This window comes from Lonchura striata, chromosome 15 (genome assembly GCF_046129695.1).
Source record: "Lonchura striata isolate bLonStr1 chromosome 15, bLonStr1.mat, whole genome shotgun sequence".
Taxonomy (NCBI): Eukaryota; Metazoa; Chordata; class Aves; order Passeriformes; family Estrildidae; genus Lonchura; species Lonchura striata.
The window spans coordinates 1,911,816-1,917,820 of NC_134617.1; positions in this window are offsets into that span (position 1 = coordinate 1,911,816).

The window sequence follows — 6,005 nt, forward strand, 5'->3', positions numbered from 1 at the left end:
CAGGCGCGGGGCCGCTGCGCTGGGGCACCGGCGCCGCTCCGCTCCGCTCCCGTCCCGTCCCAGCCCGTGTCCCAGCCCGTGTCCCAGCCCGTTAGGCGCCGCGGAGCTTTTTAAGTGACAGCAGCCCGTGACATCAGCCCGCCGCAGCCAATGGCAGCCGGCACCGCACCCCGGCCCCCCCGCACCCCGCGGCCACCCCCGCCTGCCCCACGCGTGTCCCCGCCCCGCCGGCCGCATCCCCGCGCCCCGCGGGCTCGCCCCGCTCCGTGCGCGCTCCCCTTCCCCGCGGTGCTCTCCCTTCCCCCTGCCCCGAGGTGTGCTTACCGGGGGCTCCCCTTCCCCGTGGGGTTCTCCCTTCCCTGCCCCGGGGTGCGCTCACTGCGGGCTCCCCTTCCCCGCGGGGTTCTCCCGTCCCCGTCCCGGGGTGCGCTGACCGCCCGCTCCCCTTCCCCGCGGTGCTCTCCCTTCCCCCTGCCCCGAGGTACCCTCCCGTCCCCCTGCCCCGGGGTGCACTCGCCGGGGGCTCTCCCAGCTCCGTGCCCGTTCCCCGTCCCCGCGGTGCTCTCCCTTCCCTGCCCCGGGGTGCGCTCACCGGGGGCTCTCCCCACTCCCTGTCCCCGCGGTGCCCTCCCGTCCCCCTTCCCCGTGGGGTTCTCCCTTCCCCCTTCCCCGTGGGGTTCTCCCTTCCCCCGTCCCCGCGGTGCCCTCCCGTCCCCGCCCCGGGATGTGCTCCAGGCACCGCCGTGTCCCTGCGCCTTCTGCCCGCAGTGCTCTCCCCGCGTCACTGATGTCCCCCCACGGTGTCCCCACCCCACCCGTGCCCCCCGTGTGCTCAGCAGGACGCACAGCGCCAGGAACATCCCGAGGACTCGGGGAGCCCCTGGCACCCCACCGGCGTTGGTGGCACCTCGTGGCAGGATGTCACCCGTGTCCCCGTCCCTGCCAGTCGCCAGCTCGGTGCTCTTGCTGCTCCCCAGTTGTGGGGCGCATCCAAGTGAAGCAGCCACAGGAATCCCAGAGCTGCTCAAGGGTAGAGACAGCCCTTAACTGTGCTGGGAGCACTGGCCAGGCAGGGAGTGACCACTGGAAACTGTGGCTGGCCACGCTGCAGCCAGGCACGTGTTCAGAGCCCGACACTATCACAAGCACTCCCCTCCAAAACAAACAAACTGGCTAAATAAGAGCTAAGGAATCCTGAAAACTTCCTTTTAGCCTGTCCGGAGATAAAACGCTGCCTCTGGAGTTTCATTTCTGCCATCCCTCTGAAGCAGCACTGCTTTCCCAGAGACCCATCTCACTCTGCTGGCCCTGGCTGCTTTCAGAGGTTTCAGCTGAAAGCTGTGGTTCTAAAACAGCTCGGTACTACAGAAAGGGAGAAAATAAAGAATTCTTTTCACCCAGATTACCCCAATGCCAGCAGCAGCAGCTGCAGGTCAGTCCCTGGCTGGATGCAGCTCTGTGGCCCTCCCATGGCACAGGAGTGCCAGACTCCTGCCTTTGTCAGCAATTAAACACTTATCAATGGTGAATCTTATGTGAAACTCATCAGCTCTTGGGTTCTGATGCGTTTTCATCATTCTGCCTCATTTTTCCTGCAGTACTGGGGTGCCAGGGCCAGGTTCCCCACTTTTGGCTGTCTTTGCCCCACTGTCCCACACCACAGCCTGCTGGGTGTCCATGCCATGCCCTGGCTGTGCTGGGGATATTTATAGGGGAGGGAGGAAGTTTGGTGGTTTAAACCAGAGGGGCAGATGAGGTACTGGAATCAGGAAACGAGATTAAAGGCAGTTATGAAGTGTCTGTCTTGCCCTGAACCCGCGGCTTCCCTGCTCTCCCCACACTCCACCTCTGCATCCACACGCTTCAGAGGCTTAAAAATGAAGAGACAAGGAACAGGAGATGCAGAAGTCACCCCCCTCCCACTGCAGACATCTGGCAGAGCAGGGACCCTGGGAGGAGCTCACCATCTGAGCTGATTACCTGGAGCTTCCCCTGCCCGTAAGATAAATAAGGCACACGGGGCCATCCCTCCCTACACACACAGCCAGGCAGAGCTGGGACCTGCTGGGTTCACTCTGTGGCCCCGAGGCTTTCACAGACCTCACCCCAGCAGGGCTGTGCCCCACAGGGGCTCGGCGAGCCCAGCTGGGTGCAATGTCCATTCCCACCCTCTGCCCCAGGCCAGCAGCTCCCACCTTGCAGGGAAAACACGGCCAAAAGCTCCTGGGAAAGCAAGGATGTGCAGGAAGTGCAGTAGTGGGAAAGAAAAAAACAGGAGGAAAAGGAGAAATTGTGGGAACTACACCTCATCCTCAGCTCCCTGTTCCCTTTTTTTGGTAAGAGCTGATGTGACAGCTCTAAGAAGCACTCGAGGTGTCAGGTAGTGACCAGGTGAGTTTGCTGGGCTGTTCCTGAGCATTTTGACACCAAATCCAAGCATTCCTAAAGAATTAAGTCCCCTCTCCTGATAAACATAAGGATGTTCATCCTACAGATGTTCAGCACTGGGTCCTGGCAGGAGCAGAAGCAGATTTGGGGATGTGTGGGAAACTGCTGCTCTGAGAGAGGCACAGGCGAGTTCCCTGCTTTGTAACAAGGCTTTTACCCAAGGCAGCCCTGGCTCTGCAATCCCTCTCCAGAGGCAGCTCCAGGACTCTGGAGCTCTGTGCCCAGGCTGCAGGGATCAGCCAGCCCCGTCTCCAGCTCGGTATTTTGTCTTTGTTGTACTCTGTTCAAAGAAATCTCAGCCTGGGCTTTGGACAAGAGGCTGTGCTGGAGGAAGGAGGGCAAAGCTGATTTTTGTTCCTTGATTTGCTCTCCGGCAATCTTTGCTCACCTTTTCGGGTGGGCTTGAGATGATTTTTGTCTTTGACAACACATCTGTGGCCCTCAGTAAGTTGGACAAGTGACCACAGGCTCTAAAAAAGGAAGGAATTTGCCTGACATAAAAATAAATTCCATCACCCCAAGTCTCACTGGCTTGTGAGGTTTGCATGACTTTACCTGTGCTTTTGAGCAATTATTAGATTTCCATCAGGTTCAAGGCTTCATATTGGAACAAAAATAATACCAAACCTCAGAGATGTTATGAACAGTTCAGTTTGAATTTTTTTGGAGGGGAGAGGCCCAAAATGCCTCCTTCTGGGTTCCTTGGACTTGGAGGGTGTCAGAACCAGACAGATCTCATTTGTTTCATGGCCCACTGGCCCTGGTGCTTTGTCATCACGCTGATCTTTTCCCTTTCCATAATTGGATACCTTCTCCCTGCTCGCTGAGTGACATTTGAAGAGCAGCCTGTGGGATCAATGAGAAAGCAGGGCTGGGAGAGAGAAATAATCACTTTTATCAGCCCAACTGACAGAACTGGAATAAACAGCCCGTCTTTTTGGCATGGAAGGCTTTCCTGAGGACTGTGAGGAGCTGGATGCTGTGTGCCTGCCCAGATGTTTATCACAAACTGGAATTAAATACCCTGGCCAGATCAGGCTCTTGGCAAGAGCTTGGAAGTGACAATCCTCAACAAAAGCGGTGTTTGGCAGCAGGGGAATTTGTGAAATTCCTCGCAGGGAAGGGTGTGAGGAGGCTTGGAGCCACCTGGGGTGGTGGAAGGTGTCCCTGCCTGTGGCTGGGGATGGAATTCAGTGATCTTTAAGGTCCCTTCCACCCAAGCCATTCCATGATTCTTTAGGCTCCCTCAAGATTCAGAGCAGGGTCGGGGTGCTCTGTGCAGGTTTTTGGGGGGATCAGAGTGCAGCCTCCTGGCTCCTGATTGATTTTCCTCTCCGTCCCTCCAAGCCATGAGAGGGAGCCACCCCTGACTTGCAGCTCCTGGTTAATCTCTCCCTTCTCCTTGTCGGGAAGACCGGCGCAGTCAGAAGAGGGTTTGAGTGATAAAATTGAGTTTTTGTTTGCTCCCTTCTCTCCGGAGCTCCCTGCACGGCCAGGGGGGAGCTCTGGGCTGTCAGTGAGGAAAGCCCAGGGTCCCCTTTGCACTGCCCTGGGTCAGGAGGGGCAGTGCAGGGGACAGAGACGCTCCAGCCTCGGTCCAAGGGGGTGATGCTGCCACCTCTGCCCCCCGGGACGGTGCCCACCCCGTGCCCTGCAGGGGAAGGGGCAGTGGGGGGGTTCTGCTCTGCTCTGGGGGGTGCAGGGCGGTGTGAAGGGCCTGGGACAGCTCCTGCCTGCCCCTGGAGCTGCCCTAAAGCTCCCACAGGTGCCACCGGCTGCCTGACCCTGGAGCTGCTCCCACAGGTGCCACTGTCCCCACCTGACCCCACCCGAGGGTGCTGTGAGGGTGGGAAAGGGAACAGAACAAAGCAGGACCTGGTTCACTGTGGGAACCCAGAGCTTCCCTCTGGCTGCCCTGGGACCCTGGCAGGGTCAGGAACCCCCTGGACAGAGCCCCCAGAGACACTGCCTGTGATCTCTGGCCATGGAAAAGAGTTTTCAATCTTACAGCATTAATTACTAGCTCTGAGGGTTTGATATAAGTGTTAATTAAGTGTGGCACAAAAGTAAAATTTTAGAATTCTAGATGAGGGGTCCAAAGGGGACAAGATGGAGGAAATTGGGTGTGCCTTGTCCTTTTTCTCCTTCTTCATGCCCTCCATGTGTCACTGTGGTGTTGGCATTTTTCTGTTGGTTCAGGCTGGGGACACACTGTCCAACGTAGGTGACAGATATTGGCACGTTCTTGTAAATGCAGCCCAGGGAGTTTCTGGTATTGAATGTTTGTCACATCCCACTGAGGGCAGAGCCCCACACGCTGCCCTGCAGGACAGAGCTGGGCAGGGCAGCAGAACATGTGAGAGATAAACAGAATAAACAACCTGGAAACCAGCACAGACCAATTCTGGCTTCTGCTTTGGCATGGGGGCTGACAGACAGAGACTCTTTGCAATTTTGGAATCATCAATAGCTCAAATTCCGACATTGCACCAGGGCTGGGGGTGCTCTGGTCCTCCCCGTGCACCTGCGGGGTACCCGAGTGTGGGACACCCAGATTTTAACCCCTGCAGCCCCAGCACTCACAGCGAAGCAATTGCTGCGTTTCAGAGCAGACCGAGGGAAGGGAAACTGCCGGGCACGGCGATGACCCCGGAGCACAGCGAGGGGCTTTGTGTGGAACCTGACACCGCTGGAACAGCTGAGCACCGGGGATTCATCACCACTGAGCTGCCCATCCATCACTCAGCGCTGCTGCTGCTTGCAGGTGACAGAGTGACACAACGTGAGGGCAGCAGAGGAAACGGGGAGAGCGGTCACAGCCCAGATAAAAGTTGCTTATCGCTGCTTTTTTTCTTCCCCTGCTGTTTTTCCCACGACTGAAGTTGGTTTTGCCAAGCACAGGAGATGGCTGTCTCCAACCCACAGCTCCCTCTCTTGTCCCTGCCAGTGCCCCCTGAGCCCGTGGTGCCAGCAGTGTCCCCTGTCCTGTCCCCAGGCCTGGCTTCTGGCAGGCTGCAGAACGGGAATTTGCCACACATGGGGGATTTTGGAATAGTTTCTGCTCCATCACCCCCACCCAGGGGACACCAGCCAGGTGCAGTGGGGCCACCTTAATGCAGCCAAAATTCCCAGCAGCCTGGGCTGGAGTTGCACACTCACAGTGTGAGACCAAGGCTGACTCCAAGACAAATTCACCAAATTTTTGGCTGAACTGAAGGTGCCTTCTGCTTTAAAACCTTTTTGCTGCCTTTCTGAGCTGCTCAGACAATTCTCAGTGTCATTAAGCAGGATGTGGCACCTCGCCTGGTGTAAAGCTCTGACTCCCATAAAGAATGGCCGTGGATACTGGAAATATTCCATGAAAACAACACAGCTCTGCCCTCCCCACCTCTCCATCCAGCAGGGTCTGCTGTGTCCCCAGGGTGTCCTGGAGCTGAGGACACAGGTCCCTGTGTGCAGGGAGGACAGACCTCCACCTCACTCCTAATTTTAGAAGGCTCCTCCACGAGCTGCTAGGAAAAGGAACTCCATGTGCTGGAATATGTGCGGAGTCCAAG